Below are 26,787 nucleotides of genomic sequence, written 5' to 3'. Positions count from 1 at the left end.
CCCTTGCCAGAACTTGATTTCCAACTAGTTTGAGTAATAATATTTAGAAGAACTATGTAGTGTTTACCTAAGCAAGAAAACTGAAGTTATAGTCAAGCATTGGATGACACTGGCACCGGCAGCTCCAGGCCACTGCCCTTCCTAAAGAGTATACGTGGTGCCACCCAGAGAGCACTGATCTCAAAGACATGACTCACACACAGTCAACACTGATATGGATACATCACTATCTTTTGGTTACATATACAGTATACACATATATACAGTACCAGTCAAAAGTTTGGACACACCTACTCATTCAAAGGTTTTTCTATATATTTACTAATTTCTACATTGTAGAATAATAGTGAAGACATCAAAACTATGAAATAACACATATGAAATCATGTAATAACCAAAAAAGTTAAACCAATCAAAATATATTTGATTTTTGAGATTATTCAAAGTAGCCACCCTTTGTCTTGATGACAGCTTTGCACACTCTAAACATCCCTTAAAACAGCTTGGAAAATTCCTGAAAATTATGTCATGGCTTTAGAAGCTTCTGATAGGCTAATTGACATCATTTGAGTCAATTGGAGGTGTACCTGTGGATGTATTACTCAGTGCCTCTTTGCTTGACATCATGGGAAAATCAAAACAAATCAGACCTCCACATGTCTGGTTCATCCTTGGGAGCAATTTCCAAACGCCTGAAGGTACCAAGTTCACCTGTACAAATGCAAGTATAAACACCATGGGACCACGCAGCCATCATACCGCTCAGGAAGGAGATGAGTTAAGTCTCCTAGAGATTAACGTACGTTGTTACGAAAAGTGCAAATCAATCACAGAACAACAGCAAAGGACCTTGTGAAGATGCTGGAGGAAACAGGTACAAAAGTGTTTATATCCACAGTAAAACGAGTCCTATATCGACATAACCTGAAAGGCTGCTCAGCAAGGAAGAAACCACTGCTCCAAAACCACCATAGAAATGCCAGACTACGGTTTGCAACTGCACTTGGGGACAAAGATCATACTTTTTGGAGAAATGTCCTCTGGTCTGATGAAACAAAAATAGAACTGTTTGGCCATACTGACCATCGTTATGTTTGGAGGAAAATGGCGGAGGCTTGCAAGCGAAAGAACACCATCCAGCACCAGCATCATGTTGTGGGGGTGCTTTGCTTCAGGAAGGACTGGTGCACATCACAAAATAGATGGCATCATGAGGTAGGAAAATGATGTGGATATATTGAAGCAACATCTCAAGACATCAGTCAGGAAGTTAAAGCTTGGTCGCAAATGGGTCTTCCAAATGGACAATGACCCCAAGCATACTTCCAAAATTTTGGCACAATGGCTTAAGGTCAACAAAGTCAAGGTATTGGAGTGGCCATCACAAAGCCCTGACCTCAATCCCATAGAAAATTTGTGGGCAGAACTGAAAAAGCGTGTGCGAGCAAGGAGGCCTACAAACCTGACTCAGTTACATCAGCTCTGTCAGGAAGAATGGGCCAAAATTCACCCAACTTATTGTGGGAAGCTTGTGGAAGGCTACCTGAAATGTTTGAACCAAGTTAAACAATTTAAAGGCAATGCTACCAAATACTTATTGAGTGTATGTAAACTTCTGAGCCACTGGGAATGTGATGAAAGAAATAAAATCTGAAATAAATCATTCTCGCTCCCATTATTTTGACATTTCACATTTTTAAAATAAAGCGGTGATCCTACCAGACCTAAGACAGGGATTTTTTATGGTCGTCATGACAGATGCCCAGGATTAAATGTCAAGAATTGTGAAAAACTAAGTTTAAATGTATTTGGCTAAGGTGCATGTAAACTTCCGACTTCAACTGTATGTTTCGGGCCATGTTAGAGAGATGGTAACTCCGCAGATCCACCAAGGCAGACCAACAGCAGTCATAGGACAAAGTCACCTAGAGGGGGACAGCCAGTCGGAGTCTCTATCAGCTGGCAGTGGGAAAGATGCTGTACATGCAGAGATGCAGAGGAGGAACGACCAAGGAGAAATTAGGAGAGTGAAGAGGTGAGATCAGAGGGGAGATGCTTTGGTTAGAACCCAAATTGAAATATCACTGAAAATTCAACTTTACTTTTTATATAGAAAGAGAGGCTTATCTGGTCAGAATGGGGCCATACCTGCATGGTCATCATGACAGATGCCCAGTAGAGCATCAAAGCATTGAATGGTGGAACTCTGTGCAGCACTTCCCCCTGACATAATCATTGGTTCATCCCCCACACCCTCATACAGCAGCCCTCCTGAAGCATGGGGTTATCACTCCATGTACGACAGCACTATACAGAGTTACACTATATATACAAAGGTATGTGGACACCCCTTCAAATTAGTGGATTTGTCTATTTCAGCCACACCCGTTGCTGTCAGGTGTATAAAACACACAGCCATGACATCTCCATAGACAAACATTGGCAGTAGAATGACCTGACTGAAGAGCTCAGTGACTAGCAACGTGGCACAGTCATAGGATGCCACCTGTCTAGAAGCAACAATGGCTCAGCCACGAAGTGGTAGGCCACACAAGCTCACAGAATGGGGCCGCTGAGTCCTGAAGCACGTAACGCGTAAAAATCATCTGTCCTTTGTTGCAACATTCCCTACCAAGTTCCAAACTGCCTCTGGAAGCAACGTCAGCACAAGAACTGTTAGTCAGGAGCTTCATGAAATGAGTTTCCATGTCCGAGCAGTCGTATACAAGCCTAAGATCACCATGTGCAAGGCCAAGCGCCAGCTGGAGTGGTGTAAAGCTCACCACCATTGGACTCTGGAGCAGTGAAGTGATGAATCACTCTTCACCATCTGGCAGTCCTACAGACATATCTGGGTTTGGCAGATGCCAAGAATACGCTACCTGCCCGAATGCATAGTGCCAACTGTAAAGTTTGGTGGAGGAGGAATAATGGTCTGGGGCTGTTTTTCATGGTTCGAGCTATCCTCATTAGTTCCAGTGAAAATAAATAAATGATATAGCATATAATGCCATTCTAGACAGTTATTTTTCCAACTTTGTGGCAACATTTTGGGGAAGGCCCTTTCCTGTTTCAGCGTGACAATGCCCCCATGCACAAAGCGAGGTCCTTACAGAAAGTGTTTGTTGAGATCCGTGTTGAAGAACTCGACTGGCCTGCACAAAGCCCTGATTTCAACCCCTGTGGGATGAATCTAGTGGAAAGCCTTCCCAGAAGAGTGGAGGCTGTTATAGCAGAACAGGGGGAACCAAGTCCCCCGAAAAATGATGTCCCTCCCACCTCTAAAACCAAAGTTGCGCCCTTGCTGAAGAGATCACAAAGACAGAAAGAGACAGAAGGAGAATCAGGGTTACAATGAATGTCAGAGAGATACAAAGTCTGTGAGAGATACATAGATAGAGCAAGATAAAGAGAAAGAAAGACACATATACTTTCCTGTATTCCTGAGCTAGAAACCCTCTCCATCAAGAGAGAGACCAGGAAGAAGCCTCTACAGCTTTCTCCCCCAGTGAAAGAGAATAGTGTATCCGAGTTCCGATATTCAAAACCACATGAATATTGCATGGAAACCACATAAAAACAGAACCGAAAACAGGAATTTATAGGAGATAAATTCAAATGTACTTGTCATGATAGTGTATCTGTCATATTCACCTAATCTTCATGTCCCTGAAATGACAAGTTTAAGAAATAATGTCAATCAGTGGAGGCTCCTCAGCAGAGGAAGGGGAGGACCATCCTCAGTGAAATATCATAAAAATAAAAATTGTGAAACATTAAAAAGTTATATATTTAAATAAAACTATATTAAATATATTTATATGTGACCAAATAATTGATTAGATCATTTTTTTTTGCAATGAAGGTCTACAGCAACTTCAACAGCACTGTCTGGGGTAGCGCCATAGTACATTGACATCAATACAAAACCTAGGAAGAATTTGGATACATTGTTGGATAGAGATAATATGAAAGGTGATAGTTGAGCATTTTTTGGTTATTATTCAATTCAAATTACAGTAGACTGAATAGGTATATTATAAATTGTTTTATTGGTTCTAAAACTTTATTTTTGTGTCCAGTTAGTGCAATTGTCTTGCTAATTCCAGTAGCTAGCTAGCTACTGTGCCAGCGCGAGTGTGAAGTTTTCTACACCAGAATGGTAGAATGACCAACGCTGCCGAAAATGTTGTGGACTTTTTGTTGAAGAATCTCTTTCATTCTCTGGCGTACACGGAAAATATGCGAATTAAAAGCGAGGGTCGACCGCTGCCTGAGATCAGTTTCATGAAGAAAGATGAAAAGGTGAGCTCGTTCAATATCACCTGGTATCAAAAGTATAGCTGGTTAACAGGGAGCCTGTATTATTGGTCTTGCCTGCGTTTTTGGGCATGCAATAATTTGCTTTTAGAGGACACGACGAGATGGAAAGTTCCGCCGACAAGGAGTTTTGCCGAGGTAATTGAACGTTACGATGCTTTACTTGCTGAACATATCAAACGTTCGACTGTCATTTCTGAGATGTCGAAAACAATTCCGAATGATTTGATAGCTTCCACCGCATCATCCATTAAAAGATTAAAGAGAGTTTGACGCAGCACATTTTTTTCGTGTGTGCTCAAGTAGACTTTCCACTTTCCTCCGGTATTAATTTCCCAAAGATGATAACACAATCACCCCGGACAGACACAAGCAAAAACTAACGATATATGTTGCAGCAACCTAGACTACACCTAAACATTAGAAATCTGAAATGGTGTATGGGATGAAACAATACTATTTTTCAGTCTAATCAACTGTAGGTTACTAATTAGAGCAGCTGCATACAGCCTATGCGCCCTGTCCATCTGGTCAGGGTAAACTAATTGGTAACGTTATGTATTTATAGTCCATTTGTGTGCCAAGAGAACATGTGAATGTGGTCAACTTTAGTTTATATTCCAAATTGGGCTGGCTAGGCTGCCTATACGTTTTTAATCCAAAATGATTAACTGGAATGAATGAATCAACATAATAGTGATGACGGATGTGAGTAAATGTTTTACAAGGCCTACAGTTGCATAGGCCTGCATAATGCAAACATACATAAAGCAAGCTCAGCCCTGTGAGTTCTATTGTGTATCAGTTGTGATCTGGGTAGAGGAAATCCCCTTCCTAATCTAGTCTAAATATAATGTATATGAACAAGTATAAGGTTGCTGCAGTTTGACATGGTCAAACCGCAGGGCTAGGGTTTTTTTTTTCTTCAGTTTTTAAAAATCATGTGATCTAATTATGATCAACTGGTCCCATCATATCCCATATAAAACCTTTTTACAAATGATTATTCACTGTCATACCTTATAGGGTCCAGAGTTTTCCTAGTTATGTTAACATTTAAGGAAAAACTGGATGATCAGGGCTTTATTCAGGAAAGTTTCTTGGGCTACTTTGCTGTGTCAAGTGGGTGAGGTGCTGTGTTTGACTTTATGAATTTTGAGATGTCTGAATTTAAGTTTATAGAGAAAGTCATTGTCCAAACCTACGATGGCGCAGCTGTAATGGAATGCATCTGCTTTTTGTCTGCTATATGTCCCCTCCTGTTCCCTGATTAAGAGGTGATGACTACTCCACTCTACTACCTTTGTCAAATTTCTCCTGACATGAACTGAAGCCATGTCTCATGTGCCCGCACATCCACTGGCACATTGAATGTTTCCCCTCCAAGTACTGTGAGTACCCCTATACATTTTCACTCATTTCTTTATGTAGAGTCAATCACATACACATACACAATCACATTATTACACACAAATTATTTTCCTCCTTGCTTGGACTACCTCATTCTTAGCTCTTTTGTCTAACTGTGTAGTGTGTTGTGTTATTGTTTTTGTCTTCCCAGTCAAATCCTGTCCTGTGCTGGTCAAGCCTTTGAACACCTCAACTCAAGCCCTCATTCAATCATTGTTGTGATCCCTTTCCAACACTGTAAGTAGCCCTCGCATTCCTATTCCCCATAATATGGTACTATAAATGTCTTTATTAAATGCTTTAGGTTAAAATAATTAGTCTTTGATGATTTTTGAAACACACTTTGTTGTCTCCGTGCGTTACGCTCCTATACTGTGGGTCACCCATCCTCCTCAATGTTTCAAGTCACCAGCCTCCACTGATGTCAATACATTTGTTTCCTAAACAGTACATGGTCCTGTGGTGTTAATAGAATTGATGGTAGAGGATAAGGGTGTAGTGGCATTTTGGGTATGGGTTGAAAGGAAAGTGTTCAAGGGGGTAGAGCTATGGGGTAGTGACAGACCAGGGGGTAAGGTTCTAAGGCCCAGCTCACCGTGTAGGTCATTTAGTCTCCATTTGGCCAGAACAGAATCTGCATAGGTCAGGATGGGGGGCAGGCCGAGTCTCTGGGAGACCAGCCAGTAGGGCAGAGCCAGCAATTTGCAAGTTTAATCAACACAAACAATGCCAACAGTCAATGGGACATAGTTCAAGTCTGAGGTTAAAGTTAATGCTGCAATGTTTTTTTACCTGGGCTGGCAGGTATTGCCCCTCCTGCCAGACATAGACCAAGGTGAGCCAGCCTCAGCTTCCGATGGCCCTTTAGGGGATGGGGACTCAGCACGGGCGTCTGTTTCCAACAATGTGTCTGTTAGTATGGGGTCTATCAGCAACACGGGTACGATCACAGACATCAGCATGGCCATCACAAGCCCAGACACATACAAAGTCACATCACTGCTGAAGCCAGAATTAACTGCATTTGATTGTTGGCTGAGATATATGTGGTTTCTCACCTCTTTTACCAGGTGTCGTAGCTGATGTGTTTGGATGAGGGGTGTGAGGTTGCTGGCCAAGTCCATCCATACCCGGTAGTACTGTGAAAGATCTGTCTAAAATGGGCAAAGGTCATACAACTAGATATGACAGTACGCTGATTTATCTGTGCACTATACACCAAATAATAAGGTTTTGTGCTCTAGAAGTTCAAAAGTTCAAGCAAAAGATATATTTGTGGCTCTACAATCGGAATGTACTGTAAGTTAATAAGGTGTGATGGGATAAAAAGATCTACATTTGAGAGTAGAACTTGATCTAGTGTTGACATTGAGCACACTCTTTCCCATGTAAGTCAGTAGAGACCAGAACATACCAACTGTCATGTGCTCACAGCTCAGTGTGTGCTGGAGGGAGAAAGATTGATAGGTGTCCATATAACATTAATCAAAGCAAACCTATTTATCAGTTTAAAACCCTGGTAGCACATGGTATTTGTGGATCAAGAGTCCCTGGAGGAAATACCATGGGTAACTGAGACTGAGAATAATTCCAACCTTCTCATATTATTGGTGCGGAATCTACAGACTGTGGAAGGAAGTAGGTCCTCTGTTGCTTTTCATATCTCAAAACCAAAACCAGGCAGTTATTTGAAAGATGACTTAGCTGATCTAATTTGTAGAGAGCAGAGAAATCAAGGTTGCTTCATCAGCAAAACAAAACAGCCCTTAAAGGAAAATGTACCGATATGGTAATAAATAAAATGCCAACAGATGACAACCTGAAGTCTCACCATTAATACAATTCTGTTAACAGGAATTGCAGTCATTTTGAGACATTTTCTGACAACATGCTGAACTCAAATGACATGTATAAAGTTAGAAAAAGATGCCTTACTGCTGGCTGCTTGAGGAGGAATCCAAACTCCTAAAACACAAAGAAACAGTCCAGGTCAATCTGAAGTGATGTGCTGGTGTAGCTTTACTGTATCTATCACTCACTTACACTTTATGTATTTACTATTATTGAACACATCCCTTTAATCATGATTTCTGACATTTTTAAGTCCAATCCTAGAATGCTGTGTACCATATCATGTGACACCAAGCAGTTCCTCAAATCTGGGATAGGATCTGTGTGTGTTTCCCAGAATTAGGAACCTTATGATTGGATTTAGATTCAAAATAAAAAGAGAGACAGTTTGTCAAGACGAGACTGAATTTTAAACCTGACCCAAACGACTTAAAAAGTCAAAGCCATCCTTACAGCTCCTGAAATAATAATGGACTGCTTCGGAACAGCAAGCTTTAAAAGCTAGCAGTCGCCCTGCCCCGCCCCCTTTGGTTAATGTTGCAACCTCGGACAACAATTTCCCAGAATGCCCAATTCCCCCTTCTAACCACTTGTGAAATCCCCTCACAATGATCTCAAACTGTGATTCTAATACACAATTAAATAAAAAACAGACAACCCCTTGCTTATCTGGAAACGTGGGTATGTTGTGGTGGACTGTCATTACAATTGCTTCACGGAAACCTGGTAAAAGTATGTTTAGTGTGGCTAGCCACGGAACGGTTCTGAATTCACTGTCAGCTTGCAGTCAACGCTATAACTAGGCAGGTTCTGTCAACGCTACAACTAAGCACGGCCAACCTGCCTAGTAAAAGCGTATTGGTGATTTTCGAGTATCATCAAAATAAATCAATCACGGCACATTTTTAGACTCATTCAGCAGTTTTTGCCTGGTTAAGTACAATACATTTGAAATGAATGTTGAAAGTAAAATTTATATTCCTAAAACTTTGAAAATTATGATGTCGCTGCTTCCTGTTGACAAGACATTTTGATAAATACCTCCCAAACACAGTTTTAAAGTGACCTAATCAATATGCAAAAACAGTTTGATGTATTGAAAACATAAACATAAAATGTTCTCTCTACATATAATGTCAAGCAAAAAAAAGAAACGTCCTCTCACTGTCAACTGCATTTATTTTCAGCAAACCTCACACGTAAACAAGATTCAACAAGTGAGACATAAACTGAACAAGTTCCAGAGACATGTGACTAACAGAAATGGAATAATGTGTCCCTGAACAAAGGAGGAGGGAGGTCAAAATCAAAACTAACAGTCAGTATCTGGTGTGGCCACCAGCTGCATTAGGTACTGCAGTGAATCTCCTCCTCATGGACTGTACCAGATTTGCCAGTTCTTGCTGTGAGATGTTACCCCACTCTTCCACCAAGGCACCTGCAAGTTCCCGGGCATTTCTGGGGGGAATGGTCCTTGCCCACACCCTCCGATCCAACAGGTCCCAGACATGCTCAATGGGATTGAGATCCGGGCTCTTCGCTGGCCATGGCAGAACACTGACATTCCTGTCTTGCAGGAAATCACTCACAGAACGAGCAGTATGGCTGGTGGCATTGTCATGCTGGAGGGTCATGTCAGGATGAGCCTGCAGGAAGGGTACCACATGAGGGAGGAGGATGTCTTCCCTGTAACGCGCAGCATTGAGATTGCAGGCAATGACAACAAGCTCAGTCCAATGATGCTGTGAAACACCGCCCCAGACCATGACGGGCCATCCACCTCCAAATCCATCCCGCTCCAGAGTACAGGCCTCGGTGTAACGCTCATTCCTTTGACGATAAACGCGAATCCGACCATCACCCCTGGTGAGACAAAACCGTGACTCGTCAGTGAAGAGCATTTATTGCCAGTCCTGTCTGGTCCAACGACAGTGGGTTTGTGCCCATAGGCGACGATGTTGCCAACAGGCTTACAAGCCCTCAGTCCAGCCTCTCTCAGCCTATTGTGGACAGTCTGAGCACTGATGGAGGGATTGTGCGTTCCTGGTGTAACTTGGGCAGTTGTTGATGCCATCCTGTACCTGTTCCGCAGGTGTGATTTTCGGCTGTACCGATCCTGTACCGATCTAGGTGTTGTTACACGTGGTCTGCCACTGCGAGGAAGATCAGCTGTCCGTCCTGTCTCCGTGTAGCTCTGTCTTGGGTGTCTCACAGTACGGACATTACAATTTATTGCCCTGGCCACATCTGCAGTTCTCATGCCTCCTTGCAGCATGCCTAATTCATGTTCACGCAGATGAGCAGGGACCCTGGGCATCTTTCTTTTGGTGTTTCAGTAGAAAGGCCTCTTTAGTGTCCTAAGTTTTCATAACCGTGACCTTAATTGCCTATCAACTGTAAGCTGTTAGTGTCTTAACGACTGTTCCACAGGTGCATGTTCATTAATTGTTTATGGTTCATTGAACAAGCATGGGAAACAGTGTTTAAACCCTTTACAATGAAGAGCTGTGAAGTTATTTGGATTGTCATGAATTATCTTTGAAAGACAGGGTCCTGAAAAAGGGATGTTTCTTTTTGCTGAGTATACATGTGCAGCAATAGTATTCATAATACTTTATACTTTAATACTTTACTTTATTTTTTTTTAAATGCGGGAGCGTAATCATCGTAAAACCACACCATATCTCATCAAAACCTCTGATCTTGGATGCAAACGTTCCATTGTTGATTACTAACCTGTTTAGAAGGTTTGAATCCCAGGAAAACTGCCCTCTGGTGAGTACATGTTGGAAGAACAGTAGACTGATATAGCTGCATTAATGTAACATGTGCCAAAGCTGTGTGCTGGAAAGTCTTGGTAGTGCATGGGTGAAGTTATGCTTGTAACTTATTTGAGCTTTGTGTTTAAAACTTCTTGATAATACCCATCCCGCATGCGGGAGCGTAATCATAGCTTCAAACTAATGAGCATAATGCAGCGGACATAAATCTTCCTAGAAAATGTTCCTATTCATGAAAATCACAAATGAAATATATTGAGACACAGCTTAGCCTTTTGTTAATCACACTGTCATCTCAGATTTTCAAAATATGCTTTACAGCCAACGCAAGACAAGCATTTGTGTAAGTTTATCATGGAATAATGCTATGCTAGGCTCTGCTACCAGCAGGCAACATTTTCACGAAAATAAGAAAAACAATCAAATTAAATCATTTATCTTTGAAGAACTTCAGATGTTTTCACTCAGGAGACTCCCAGTTAGATAGCAAATGTTCCTTTTTTCCACAAAGATTATTTTTGTAGGCGAAATAGCTCCATTTGTTCTTCACGTTTGGCTGAGAAATCGACCGGAAAATGCAGTCACTACAACACCAAACTTTTTTCCAAATTAGCTCCATAATATCGACAAACATGGCAAAAGTTGTTTAGAATCAATCCTCAAAGTGTTTTTCACATATCTATTCGATAAAATATCCACCGGGACAACTGGTTTCTCATAAGAAGCGATTGGAAAAATGGCTACTTGTGAACTTTACGCAAGATTTTCTGCGGGAGCCATCATGCGACCACTTGCTCAATGTGGTCCCTTACGGCTATTCTTCAACATAAATGCGTAAAAAGACGTCACAATGCTGTAGACACCTTGGGGAATATGTAGAAAGCGTAAGCTCATTCGTAGCCCATTCATAGCCATATAAGGAGTCATTGGCATGCAGGCCTTTCAAAAAATGGGTCACTTCCTGGTTGGATTTTTATCTGGGTTTCGACTGTAACATCAGTTCTGTTGCACTCACAGACAATATCTTTGCAGTTTTGGAAACGTCAGAATGTTTTCTATCCAAAGCTGTCAATTATATGCATAGTCGAGCATCTTGTGGTGACAAAATATCCCGTTTAAAACAGGAACGTTTTTTATCCAAAAATGAAAATACTTCCCCCTAGTTATAAAAGGTTAATTAGGCTTTTGGAACCACATACTCTTCAAAAAAGACCTACTCAAAACACAACTCATGGAGACATATCTGACACAGTAGTGCTTTGACATCTCACGTGTGGAAGAATGAGGGAGGGAACTGATCATGGACTATATTATATGGAGGGGTGAGCACGCCTCCATTTACATACAGTGGGGCTTACAGAAAATGTTTGACCTCTGTCATTGCCAACAAAGGGTATATAACAAAGTATTGAGAAACTTTTGTTATTGACCAAATACTTATTTTCCACCATAATTTGCAAATAAGTTCTTTAAAAATCCTACAATGTGATTTTCTGGATTTTTTTTCTTCTCATTTTGTCTGTCATAGTTGAAGTGTACCTATGATAAAAATTACAGGCCTCTCTCATCTTTTTAAGTGGGAGAACTTGCACAATTGGTGGCTGACTAAATACTTTTTTGCCCCACTGTAGATGGGGCTGTAGCAGAGCAGGTCGAGAGCTTCAATTTCCTCGGTGTCCACATCACAAAGGAATTAACATGGTCCACACACAGAGGGCATAATAGTGCCTCTTCTCCCTCAGGAGGCTGAAAAGATTTGGCATGGGCCCTCAGATCCTCAAAGTTATATAGCTACACCATTGAGAGCATCTTGACTGGCTGCATCATCACTTGGTACGGCAAGTGCAAGGCACCCGACCGCAAGGCGCTACAGAGGGTGGTGAGGAGGGCACAGTACATCACTGTGGCCGAGCTTCTCACCATCCAGGACTATACCAGGTCATTTCAGAGGAAGGCCCAAAACATTTTCAAAGACTCCAGCCACTCAATCCGCCATTCCCGCACGGCACAGTGTCAGTGCACCAAGTCTGGAACCAGCAGGACCCTGAACAGCTTCTACCCCTAAGCCATTAGACTGCTAAATAGCTAATCAAATGGCTACCCACTGCTGCCTATTATCTATTGTGTTGCCTAGTCACTTTAATCCTACCTGTATTTTTAAATGTTTTATTTAACCTTTATTTAACTAGGCAAGTCAGTCTTATTAACAATAACGACCAGTGGGTTCCTAGGTCTTGTTCAGGGCAGAACAACAGATTTTTACCTTGTCAACTCGGGGATTCGATCTAGAAACCATTCCGTTACTGGCCCAACGCTCTAACCACTAGGCTACATGCCACCCCATAGTACATAGCTACCTCAGTTATCTTGTACCCCTGCTGTGTATAGCCATGTTGTTTTTAATTGTTATTCAATGTAGTTATTCCTCGTGTCACTATATTTTTTATATAATATTTTATTTTTAAATAATTTGAAAAAGGACCCGTACGTACGTAAGCATTTCACTGTTAGTCTACACCTGTTTACAAAGCATGTGACAAATACAATTTGATTTGAAAGAAATCCCCTAATATATGGCCATTTGTTGAATTTCGACAACAATTGTGCTAGGTTTATCTGAGAGACATCGTTAGCTGTCAGGGAGACTTTGAACAAGCTGCCTCATGTTCTGTGCACTTTGCGCAGCAGCGTATTTGGGGAGAACACTGTGTCATTACATGCATTGTCAGGCAGTGTGATTACTCAGAGACATATCTGTCACAGCAGTGCTTTGACAGCTCACATTGTGTGGAAGAACGAGGGAGGAAGATGGAGGGAGGGAGAGAGCTTAGGGCAATGCTTCAGTGTCAGCTCAGCTATACAGTTCATTAAGAGCACCCACCCTGTCATATAACCTGCCAGTTCAAGTCTACCTCTTCTGTCTCCCTTATTCTCCTCGCAGTAATATTTATGGTAGCATTTTGTCCCAAGCTCACAGGAAAAGACTTCAGCAGGGTGAGTTATACTACACTTATCCATGATGTCTTTCCGTCATCACACAACATCTTGTGATGCATTCATTTTAATAGCAGGTGGCCTTGTCTAAATAAATGTCTTTGTACACCCTGTACCTGACATGTTTTAGCCTCACATATGCAGAGTTTGACAAGAGTTTGATATGAAGAGTACCCATTGATTCTGGATGAAAGCGCATGTGGGTGTGAAAGAAATGGATATGAGAGTAAAGTACACCGCCAGACAAACAGCTTATAGTTCCACTTTAATACACAGCATACAGTAAATGGAACTGACAATGATACACAACGAGAGGAGTTTTCTCACCTGTCAACCTATCAGAGTGAACATAGCTCAGACTGAGAAGAGGAGAACCTTTATAACCAATTATATCAGCTCCATCAACCTTTGTGCCGGGTGTTGCCTTTGCACCAGTGAGAAATAGGAGAAGGAGCACAATGGGTGAGACCGAGAGCAGGAAAGAGAGATAGACAGCGAGAGAAAGTTGTTTAGTGCAGTAAAAATGTTCTGCTCCCCTGAACTTCGGCGTGTTTATTTTGCAGTAAAGCTCTGAAAGCCCATTGCATATTTACTAAAAGCATGGGCCTCTAAGAAATGCTCCCCTCTAAAAATCCAGTGTGTTGCTTTGGATGCTAACCAAAACAGTTTATGATTGGCTTGTAAGCTACGTGAGGTGGATACATTTTGAGTTTAAAAGAATAGTGTCCTTCTCGACAGTGGGATGAGTCGTCACCAATATGTTTTCTTAGACAAGACATCACTAGTGTTATAAATAATACATTATATATTGTGGTAGGTAGGAGTGCATGAGATTACCCTTCATTGTGCTGCAGATGTGACACTGTGCATGACAGTCTTATAGCCTTCCTTGCAAACTGACATCTGCCACTGTGCCAGCTAACCCTATCTACCTGACACACTTCAAATTGCTATTGGGCTCCATTTCCATAGCAACCAGGTGTGTCATATCACATATTCTATGCTCAACCTGTCAGTCTACCTCTGTGCCTCAGGGATAAATGGATCCATTCAGAGAGAGGAAGGAAAACAGAAGCTGAAATAAAGGCAGACAGATGACTAGTCAGTACAATGAGTTGCCTTGAGGTTGTTTGTGGGGTTCAGATAGTAAACTTTGATCTCTTCCTAGAGAAGCCCACACCCTACATTTATTAATCAACACACTAATTGATATTTCTCACATAAACAAAGCTTTTGACGTAAGATAAGAAAAGTTACCAACGAGACACTGAGCCAAATAGGAAAGTCTCTTCTCCAGTCGATCAGCTGCTTAAGTAATATATAGCATTTTTTAAGTTATAGTGTTCACAGACCACATGACTTGACATGAAGTCGATATTTCTCATCAGGCTTATGAGCTATGGGTAGGTGTTCATGATGCTGATCATGACTAGATAAATTCTATACTGTAGACCAGGGTTTCCCAACTGGTGGCGCGGGGGGCGAATTTGCCCCTCGGGTGATTTTATTTGGGTTTCTGAGCCCCTCCCCCCAAAAAAAGTATATACAGTATACACTACTGTTCCAAAGTTTGGGGTCACTTGGAATTGTCCTTGTTTTTCAAAGAAGAGCAACTTTTTGTCCATTAAAATAACATCAAATTGATCAGAAATACAGTGTAGACATTGTTAATGTTGTAAATGACTATTGTAGCTGGAAATAAAAAAAATGATTTATTTTTATGAAAATATATATTTATGTAATAACATAGGCGTACAGAGGCCCATTTTCAGCAACCATCACTCCTGTGTTCTAATGGCACATTGTGCTAGCTAATCCAAGTTCATCATTTTAAAAGGCTAATTGAACATTAGAAAACCCTTTTTCAATTATGTTAGCACAGCTGAAAACTGTTGTCCTGATTTAAAGAAGCAATAAATGAGCCTTATTTAGACTAGTTGAGTACCTGGAGCATCAGCATTTGTGGGTTTGATTACAGGCTCAAATGACCAAGAACAAAGGACTTTCTTCTGAAAGTCACGTACGCTATGGTCACAAGACACAGGCCTCCTAATTGTCCCTAGAATGTCTAAGCAAACCGCTGGAGGCAGGGCTTTCTCCTATAGAGCTCCATTTTTATGGAATGGTCTGCCTACCCATGTGAGAGACGCAAACTCGGTCTCAACCTTTAAGTCTTGACTGAAGACTCATCTCTTCAGTGGGTCATATGATTGAGTGTAGTCTGGCCCAGGAGTGTGAAGGTGAACGGAAAGGCTCTGGAGCAACGAACCGCCCTTGCTGTCTCTGCCTGGCCGGTTCCCCTCTTTCCACTGGGATTCTCTGCCTCTAACCCTATTACAGGGGCTGAGTCACTGGCGTACTAGGGCTCTTTCATACCGTCCCTAGGAGGGGTGCGTCACTTGAGTGGGTTGAGTCACTGATGTGATCTTCCTGTCTGGGTTGGCGCACCCCCTTGGGTTGTGCCGTGGCAGAGATCTTTGTGGGCTATACTCGGCCTTGTCTCAGGATGGTAAGTTGGTGGTTGAAGATATCCCTCTAGTGGTGTGGGGGCTGTGCTTTGGCAAAGTGGGTGGGGTTATATCCTTCCTGTTTGGCCCTGTCCGGGGGTGTCATCGGATGGGGCCACAGTGTCTCCTGACCCCTCCTGTCTCAACCTCCAGTATTTATGCTGCAGTAGTTTATGTGTCTGGGGGCTAGGGTCAGTTTGTTATATCTGGAGTACTTCTCCTGTCCTATCCGGTGTCCTGTGTGAATTTAAGTATGCTCTCTCTTTCTCTCTCTCGGAGGACCTGAGCCCTAGGACCATGCCTCAGGACTACCGGGCATGATGACTCCTTGCTGTCCCCAGTCCACCTGGCTGTGCTGCTGCTCCAGTTTCAACTGTTCTGCCTGTGATTATTATTATTTGACCATGCTGGTCATTTATGAACATTTGAACATCTTGGCCATGTTTTGTTATAATCTCCACCTGGCACAGCCAGAAGAGGACTGGCCACCCCACATAGCCTGGTTCCTCTAGGTTTCTTCCTAGGTTTTGGCCTTTCTAGGGAGTTTTTCCTAGCCACCGTGCTTCTACACCTGCATTGCTTGCTGTTTGGGGTTTTAGGCCGGGTTTCTGTACAGCACTTTGAGATATCAGCTGATGTACGAAGGGCTATATAAATACATTTGATTTGATTTGAAACTGGTCAGTCTATTCTTGTTCTGAGAAATGAAGGTTATTCCATGGGAGAAATTGCCAAGAAACTGAAGATCTTGTGCAACGCTAACTGGCTATAACCAGAAGAGGAGTGGGAGGCCCCGGTGCACAACTGAGCAAAAGGACAAGTACATTAGTGTCTAGTTTGAGAAATAGACGCCTTACAAGTCCTCAACTGGCAGCTTCATCAAATAGTACCCGAAAAACACCAGTCTCAACGTCAACAGTAAAGAGGCAACTACAGGAGTAGCAGAGAAAAAGCCATACCTCAGATTGGCCAATAAAAAGAAAAGATTAAGATGGGGAAAAAAACACAGACACTGGACAGAAGAAGATTGGAATAAAGTTTTATGGGCAGATGAATCTAAGTTTGAGGTGTTCATATCACAAAGAAGAACGTTCATGAGATGCAGAAAAAAATGAAAAGATGCAGGAGGAGTCATTGACGCCATCTGTCAAGCATGGTGGAGGCAATGTGATGGACTGGGGGTGCTTTGGTGCTGGTAAAGTGGGAGATTTGTACAGGGTAAATGGGATCTTGAAGAAGGAAGGAAATCGCCTAATTTTGCAACGCCACGCCATACCCTGTGGACGGCGCTTAATTGGATCCAATTTCCTTCTACAACAGGACAATGACCCAAAGCATAGCTCCAAACTATGCAAGAACAATTTAGGCAAGAATAAGTCTGCTGGTATTCTGTCTATAATGGAGTGGCCAGCACAGTCACCAGATCTCAACCCTATTGAGCTGTTATGGGAGCAGGTTGACCGTAAGGTACGTAAAAAGTGCCCATCAAGCCAATCCAACTTGTGGGAGGTGCTTCAGGAAGCATGGGGTGAAATCTCTTCAGATTACCTCAACAAATTGACAACTAGAATGCCAAGGTCTGCAAGGCTGTAATTGCTGCAAATGGTGGATTCTTTGACTAAAGCAAAGTTTGAAGGACTCTATTTCAATTAAAAATCGTAATTTATAAACTTATCAACGTCTTGACTATATTTCTTATTCATTTGGAAAACAGACATTTCTAAGTGACCCCAAACTTTTGAATGGTAGTGTGTGTGTTCATACACACATAAAATATACTAATTAAAATCTGAGAATAGTAATATTTTATACACACTCACACACATGACGGTACCCATAAACAATCATTTCTGATATAAACACAAATGTGAAAAATTGGTGGATATAGAGTTTTGGAAATAACCTCCTCAATTTAACCTAAATGATTTCGGTAGCTAGCATAAGACCACAAAAGCAGAGTTACACTTAAAGCAAACTCTTCATAATAATGACTAGGACAATCGCTTTCAAAATAGCTCCAAAAATAAGAAAATAAGCTTGCCAGTTAGCCAGAGCAGAAATAAATGTAAACATATCCGCCGTGACAGCTGGGATGCTTTGGTGGACATGCACACTGGTCTCAGTTAAAATCATCCAAAATCACAATAGAAAACATTATACTTGAAAATTGCAATATGAATATTTATTTTCAACCTTCTGACCTACTACTGGGTCAGGCGGCGCCCCTCTGTCTGATTCATATCGCTTGATTTCTGATGATTGTATCGACTGATTGGTTCTGTATGGGGTGAACCAACGTAAAAAAAAACTGGATAATAACTTAGGTTGAGTTAAACAATGTGTATTAAGATGAAAAAGTAATTGTGTTTAAGGTGAACTTGAAAGAGAATGTAATGAGCTGGCTGCAAAGTAAGCTTTATAATTCAGAATTCCTGCTGTAGCTAGCAAGCTAGTAGCTAGCTATCTACCTAGCTGTGCATTGGTGGTGGCACGGTGGGGCTGCTCATGTAGTGTCACTACGGGTGTGAATAGCTAGCTAGCAAGTGGCAAGACTTTGCCTCTCTAACCAATAATGTTAAAGTTACTGCCTGTCCATGGGGAGAGGTTTAATACAATAGACCTGTGAGCTAGCTAGCAGCAGTAGAAAGCTACAGACTTGTGTGGAGGGGAATGCAATGCGCTGCCTGCAACTACCTTGGCAAAGTAATGTTAATGTCTTAACTGTGAATTTTATCCTTGTGTATTGAAATAATGAACAGCTTTGCTTAAAAATCTCCATATTAACTGACAATGTCAAATTAAATGTTACCAGGGTAAGCTAACTGTCGTGTGTGTTTTTTTTCTTTCTATTGTGGAAAATTCACACTTTACTTCAAGCCTACAAATACCTAGCATATTATGGTGTTTTTTAATTAAGTGAATAACTTTATTTACAGCAAACAAAAATACATGAAAAGTGCTTTAAAAAGCTTTAGTATGAGTTTGTTATATTGTATCACAGGGCCCTTGTGTGTAAGAAGTATCTTGTTTGTGTTTTCAAACCAGTATGGCTATACTATTTAGTTAACTATAATCTCATAATTCATTATAGTTAATGATCTATAAAACATCATACTGAGTTTTATAAATACTTATGAGTTATTATGGATGCTTATAGTCAGTGTTATATCGCATTATAAAGGGTTTATAAAGTGTTATATGTACTTCATAGAAAGTGTTACCTACTGTATATTTATTTTAGGTGGATTAATTCTGTATCAAATCTCTCTTTCTGGTAGGATTAAGAAACTCATAACACAGGCTATACAGTATAACCTCACTTGACCGCAATCATTTCCATACTGTCAGCCTATCACCCCTGTTTTGAAACCGACTGACTAACTACAATGTGAGAGAGTGCGTAAGGAGGCAGGGGGAGGAGAGGAACAAAGGTTAGCTCACAGCATCATAAAGAATATCTGCAGCATGCCTTGACTTTTTAAACATGGGAGGGCAGACGGAAGGCAAAAGTTTATTTTTTCCTCAAGAGAGCAACTGCCACAGAGTGTTCTAACAGGGAGGTGTGGGTGTTTTGCTAATAATTATTGCTCTCATCCAACCTCTAAATCTGCCCTCAGACATTCTTCTGACTCAGTAAATGAGTATGTATGGGCACAACCCTGACATTTCCCTTACACCGAGCAACTCAAATCAAATTTCATTGGTCACATACACATATTTAGCAGATGTTATTGCGGGTGTAGCGAAATACTTGTGTTCCTAGCTCCAACAGTCAGTAATATATAACAATACACACATCTAAAAGTAAAATAATGGAATTAAGAAAAATATAAATATTAGGAAAAGCAATGTCGGAGTGACTGACTAAAATACAGTAGAATAGAATACATTATACACATTTGAAATTAGTAAAGCAGTATATAAACATTATTAAAGTGACCAGTGATTCCATGTCTATGTATATAGGGCAGCAGCTTCCTAAGGTTCAGGGTTGAGTAACCGGGTGGTACCCGGCTAGTGATGGCTGAGATAGAAGCTGTTTTTCAGTCTCTCGATCCTAGCTTTGATGCACTTGTACTGACCTTGCCTTCTGGAAGGTAGCAGGGTGAACAGGCCGGGGCTCGGGTGGTTGATGTCCTTGATGATCTTTTTGGTCTTCCTGTGACATCGGGTGCTATAGGTGTCTTGAAGGGAAGGCAGTCTGCTAATTGGCTCTGTAGAGGCTCCCTGAAAGCTTATGACTGCTGATGACTTATATTAGTGTTGCCCAGCTGGCAGTGATTTTATTTGGCCCACCTAGTTTTCTGAGCCAAAATATATACTTAACAAAAATATAAATGCAACATGTAAAGTGTTGTTCCCATGTTTCATGAGCTGAAATAAAAGATCCCAGTAATGTTCCATACGCACAAAAAGCGTGTTTCTCTCAAATGTTGTGCACAAATTTGTTAACATCCCTGTTAGTGAGCATTTCTCCTTTGCCAAGATAATCCATCTGACAGGTGTGGCATATCAAGAAGCTGACTAAATGGCATGGTCATTACACAGGTTTACCTTGTGCTGGGGACAATGAAAGGCCACTCAAATGTGCAGTTTTGTCACCCAACACAATGCCACAGATGTCTCAAGTTTTGAAGGAGCGTGCAATTAGCATGCTGACTGTAGGAATGACATGACAGCATCCCTGAGTCGCCTCTTGAGACTGGTGTTTTGCGGGTACTACTTAATGAAGCTGCCAGTTGAGAACTCGTGAGGCGTCTGTTTCTCAAACTAGTCACTAATGTACTTGTCCTCTTGCTCAGTTGTGCACCGGGGGCTCCCACTCCTCTTTCTATTCTGGTTTGAGCCAGTTTGCGCTGTTCTGTGAAGAAAGGTCTTTGTTTCAGGCCATGTTGAGCCTGCCAACAAACCCACAAATGTGGATGCACCAGATACTCAACTAGTCTAAAGAAAGGCCAGTTGTATTGCTTTATTAATCAAAACAACAGTTTTCTGCTGTGCTAGTATAATTGCAAAAGGGTTTTCTAATGATCAATTAACCTATTTAAAATTATACACTTGGATTGGCTAACACTACGTGCCATTGGAACACAGGCGTGATGGTTGCTAATAATGTGCTTCTTTATGCCTATGTAGATGTTACATAAACTCAGCTTTCCAGCTACAATAGTCATTTACAACATTAAAATTGTCTACACTTTATTTCTGATCAATTTGATGTTATTTTAATGGACAAAATATTACGTTTTCTTTCAAAAACAAGAACATTTCTCCGTGACAACTTTTGAAAGGTAGTGTATCTTTTTTTTCAGATTGCGAAAACACCAGCAAATTATTTTAATTTGGGAAATCTGTTCCAATGTAATCCCATGCATAATAGATATACAGTACCAGTCAAAACGTTGGACTCACCATCTCATTCAAGGGTTTTTCTTTATTTTTACCATTTTCTACATTGTAGAATAATAGTGAATACATTAAAACTATGAAATAAAACATGGAATCATGTAGTAACCGAAAAGTGTTAAACAAATCAAAACATATTTTATATTTCAGATTCTTCAAAGTAGCCACCCTTTGCCTTGATTACAGCTTTGCAAACTCTTGGCATTCTCTCAACCAGCTTCAGCTTGAATGCTTTTCCAACAGTCTTCATGGAGTTCCTGTGACGTCTACTCCCTCTCGCCAGTTTATTAATTATTACGCACTCCTGCCACCATCGAAACGTGCACCTGCGCCTCATGAGACTCCCCTGGACTCCATCACCTACCTGATTACCTCCCCTATGTCTGTCACTCCGTTTGGTTCTTTCCCCAGGCGTTATTTACTCTGTTTCACTGTTTTATTTATTTACGCTACTCATGTTTCTTGTTATGTTCCTTTATTTATTACATTCACTCCCTGTACTTGCTTCCCGATTCTTAGCATACATGTAACAGTTCCCACATATCCTGGGCACTTGTTGGCTGCTTTTCCTTCACACTGTGGTCCAACTCATCCCAAACCATCTCAATTGGGTTGAGTGATTGTGGAGGCCAGGTCTTCTAATGCACTCCATCCCTCTTCTTCTTGGACAAATAGCCCTTACACAGCCTGGAGGTGTGTTGGGTCATTGTCCTGTTGAAAAACAAATGGTAGTCCCACTAAGCGCAAATCAGATGGGATGGTGTATCGCTGCAGAATGCTGTAGTCATGACTTTACTTTCATTAATCTGATGACTTATTTATCTAATCAACTAACCATGTTTAATTGTTACCTTATTTAAATTAATCATGTAACAATTAACTCATTAGGAATTTTGGGCACCACAAGAGCAGTTGTTTAAATAGTTACCATCTCCTGAATTAAACTCCAAAGGTATTTACCTATCACATCCATAAAAGTCAACGTATTAATCATAACCTCGTATCATATCATTCTGAACTGTCGTAACCTGCATCTGCAAAAGACCCAGCCTTACTTATGATTCAGTACTACACAAATTGGTTAAATTATTTATTTACTAGCTAACTAATTGATAACACAGAAGAAACATACACACGTAATACATTAAAACAGGTCCCTAGCTGACTGACAGAATATGGCAGCTTTTTACAAAGGAGATGGGAGGGAGAGAAAGAGACACTTATCGTTGATACATTTTAGGAACTACTCTCACAGTAATCATATACTTTGCACATGAACTGCCGCCCATTTGGAGTAAGAAATCATGAATTTATTTACGTGGGAATGCCTTCGTTCACCGTTTATCCCTGTCGGAACCCGGCCTTCTTAGGGAGGGTGTTGGCCTTTCCACGGCACGCTTGTAAGTCTGATTGTTCAAAAGGTCCCCCCCTCCCCCCATCCCCGATCTTCTACTGTTGTTCATTTTGGAAGATAGGCTAGCCAGCCATGACGACGGTTCCTGTTGCTGATAAGAGTAGTAGAATACGTGATTTGAGGAGTAGTTGAATAGCATGGTATGAAGAGTAGTAGAATGGTCCCACTTATATTTGCATTTCTGGATACCTTGCTTATGACGGCTAATCAGCCGTACCAGTGATTGTCTGCGAGGTGAGCTTCTCGCCTTTACCATGTGTTAATATTCAGAGTTCGAACCACTTCCGACGTGAGCTGCAGCTCAATGCCTTTCTGGTCTAAATGTTAATTTCTTACCAATCCTTTGATGCACTCTGGTCAAAAGGGACGGAACTGTCAGGCTGACACACTCTGACCTAACTCGGGGCATGGCTACATACTGTGCAATGCTTATAAGACACAAATGATATCTTATGGCTCCTAAAATCACATTCCTATCTTAACAAAAGTATTTATGTTTCCTATTTCATATACAACGTTAACGATGGAGACTTCATGCATGTAGTGTATATATTTTAAGTTACATTATTTCCTTTAACATTTTTAATGACATCACAAAATAACAACCCATGTCACCCCCCTCTGTGGGTGAAAGAGGGTCTGGTTACTGTAATCCATTGCCAAGCTGATCAGACCCATTTGGATCATGACACTGTGGTAGCCATGCTGCTTAAGTGTGCCTTGAATTCTAAATTGAAAAAGCATCCCCACACCATAACACCTCCTCCATGCTTCATGGTGGGAACCACACATGTGGAGACCCGTTCACCTACTCTGCTTCTCACAACGACATGGTGGTTGGATCCAAAAATCTTACATTACCAAAGGACAGATTTCGCCGGTCTAATGTCCATTGGTCGTGTTTCTTGGCCCAAACAAGTGTCTTCTTCTTATTGGTGTGCTTTAGTAGTGGTTTCTTTGCAGCAATTCGACCATGAAGTCTGGGCTGCAATCTGAGGTGCAGTTAACTCTGCTGCAAAGGATAAGTTCATTAGAGGTAACTCTGGGTCTTCCTTTCCTGTGGCAGTCCTCATGAGACCCAGTTTCATCATAGCGCTTGGTTTTTGCGACTGCACTTGAAGAAACGTTAAAAGTTCTTGAACTTTTCCGTATTGAATGACTTTCATGTCTTAAAGTAATGATGGACTGTCGTTTCTCTTTGCTAATATGAGCTTTCTTGCCATTATATGGATTTGGTCTTTTACCAAACAGGGCTATCTTCTGTATATCACCCCTACCTTGTCACAACACAACTGATTGGCTCAAATGCATTAAGCAAAGAAATTCCACAAATTAACTTTTAACAAGGCACACCTGTTAATTGAAATGCATTCCAGGTGACTACCTCAAGAAGCTGGTTGAGAGAACGCGAAGAGTGTGCAAAGCTGTCATCAAGGCAACGGGTGGCTACTTTGAAGAATCTCAAATAAAATATATTTTGATTTGTTTAACACTTTTTAGGAATACTCATCAAAATTACAAAATAAAGTAATATGTGATAGCTAAACTACTGTTGCATTGACTTTGCTGTACTAACTATAACTGTGAAATGTTGTTGTCTTAACTGCAAGTTGCTTTGGATAAGAGTGTCTGCTAAATGTCTAAAATGTAAATTTTAAAAAGCATATCAGTATACAGATCAAATCCTCTATCCAGATGAGACATCAGACACTTGGAGATTTGTTTTGACTGCTTGTTCTTATCACTAGTTTGTTCATTTGTTTTTGTTGATAAAGTTACTGTGTAGAGCTACTCTTCAGTAAACCTTACTATTATTCTACTCCTGTTTAGTCTGTGAGAGTCCTGACAGGCTAAAGGAAACAGACTGGAACTATCGCACCAGACCACCACCGCTCCCAGACTGTATGGCACACACACTAAAATATACACAGACCACAAGAGCACTCGACACATTCGTTTCGGTCCAGTGGTCCTGATGCTGGCACATCAGCAGCAGCCATTCATGTAAATAGAATACTGATTGTGTTTGTAAAAGGTTTGGCTTCCATCTGGACTGTTCATATTTGTATCATTTTCTGAGGGAATGACTTTTGCTACCCTCTGGTTCATTGTCTCTAGCACAGCCTGAAACATAAAGAATATACAGTATGTCTAATAATCATTATTATTACTTGTGTTGTACAACATGCTTAATCTGCGTGGTATATGACGGTTCACAGAGGGGATTCATGAATCTTATTTAAAACTGTTAAATGAAAGTTAACAGGCAAAACAAATTACTGCATGCAGCTCAGTAAGGTATCCTGTTGCCTTCCATATGTTCGGATACAGCACACATGGCACCATGAACTAGGCAAACCAAATTCAGACCAAAATCTCAGGTTAACTACCGTTTTTCGTCTCACAATCTTTATACTAGCTAACAGCTAGTGAAACTTATTAATGGGTTGCATGTTTCGTCACAATATTGTTTAGAATGTTAATTTTGCACTGATGCCTAACTGAGCATTTACTCAATGAGAGCTGATAAAGATTTCATCAAAAGTACATTACAGTGGCTTGGAATAACAATGTCATTCAATAGGAGGCAAATACAGTATCTTGCGAAAGTATTCACCCCCCTTGGCATTTTTCCTATTTTGTTGCCTTAACCTGGAAATAAAATAGATTTTTCGGGGGTTTGTATCATTTAATTTACACAACATGCCTACTTTGAAAATGCTAAATATATTTTTTTGTGAAAAACAAGAAAGACAAAAAAACTGAACTTGAGCATGCATAACTATTTACTCCCCCTCCCAAAGTCAATACTTTGTAGAGCCACCTTTTGCATCAATTACAGCTGCAACTCTCTTGGGTTATGTCTCTATAAGCTTGGAACATCTATCCACTGGGATTTTTGCCCATTCTTCAAGGCAAAACTGCTCCAGCTCCTTCAAGTTGGATGGGTTCCGCTGGAGTATAGCAATCTTTATGTCATACCACAGATTCTCAATTGGATTGAGGTCTGGGCTTAAACCACTCAAGTGTTTCTTTAGCAGTATGCTTAAGGTCATTGCCCTGCTGGAAGTTGAACCTTCGTCCCAGTCTAAAATCTCTGGAAGACTGGTTTCCTCAACAGGTTTCCTCAAGAATTTCCCTGTATTTAGCGCCATCCATTAAATCCTTCAATTCTGACCAGTTTCCCAGTACCTGCCGATGAAAACATCCCCACAGCATGATGCTGGCACCACCAAGCTTCACTGTGGGAAAACGGCAGACATAGTGTTTTCCTTGATGGCAAACAACTAAATCTTAGTCTTATCTGACCAGAGTACCCTCCCATAAGTTTGGGGAGTATCCCACATGCCTTTTGGCGAACTCCAAACGTGTTTGCTTATGTTTTTCTTTAAGCAATGGCTTTTTTCTGGCCACTCTTCCATAAAGCCCAGCTCTGTGGAGGTACAGCTTAAAGTGGTCCTATGGATAGATACTCCAATCTCCGATGTGTTGCTTTGCAGCTCCTTCAGGGTTCTCTTTGGTCTCTTTGTTGCCTCTCGGATTAATGCCCTCCTTGCCTGGTCCGTGAGTTTTGTTGGGTGGCCCTCTTGACAGGATTGTTGTAGTGCCATATTCTTTCCATTTTTTAATAATGGATTTAATGGTGCTCCATGGGATGTTCAAAGTTTCAGATATTTTTGTATAACCCAACCCTGATCTGTACTTCGCCACAAATGTGTCCCTGACCTGTTTGGAGAGCTCCTTGGTCTCCATGCTTAGTGGTGTTCCAGACTCAGGGGCCTTTCAGAACAGGTGTATTTATACTGAGATCATGTGACAGATCATGTGACACTTAGACTTTAATTAACAGATTATGTGACTTCTGAAGGTAATTGGTTGCAGCAGATCTTGTTTAGGGGCTTCATAGCAAAGGCGGTGAATACATATTCACGCACCGCTTTTCTGTTCTTTAAATTTTTCTGAAACAAGTATTTTTTTTCATTTCACTTACACAAAATAGTCCAAATTGGTTATGTCCATAACATGAAATATAAATATAAATCATTTTAAATTACAGGTTGTAATAGGAAAAATGCCAAGGGGGTGAATACTTTTGCAAGGCACT

General features: G+C 41.0%; 1 pseudogene; it reads right to left on the bottom strand.

The window, feature by feature from the left end:
• Positions 1-3,281: 3,281 nt before the first annotated feature.
• Positions 3,282-26,435, bottom strand: LOC135565502 (indoleamine 2,3-dioxygenase 2-like; annotated as a pseudogene).
• Positions 26,436-26,787: the final 352 nt, after the last annotated feature.

The sequence above is a fragment of the Oncorhynchus nerka genome, linkage group LG28 (assembly GCF_034236695.1).
Source record: "Oncorhynchus nerka isolate Pitt River linkage group LG28, Oner_Uvic_2.0, whole genome shotgun sequence".
Taxonomy (NCBI): Eukaryota; Metazoa; Chordata; class Actinopteri; order Salmoniformes; family Salmonidae; genus Oncorhynchus; species Oncorhynchus nerka.
Note: the sequence above shows the minus strand (reverse complement) of the source record. Positions and strands in the feature narration are given on the sequence as shown.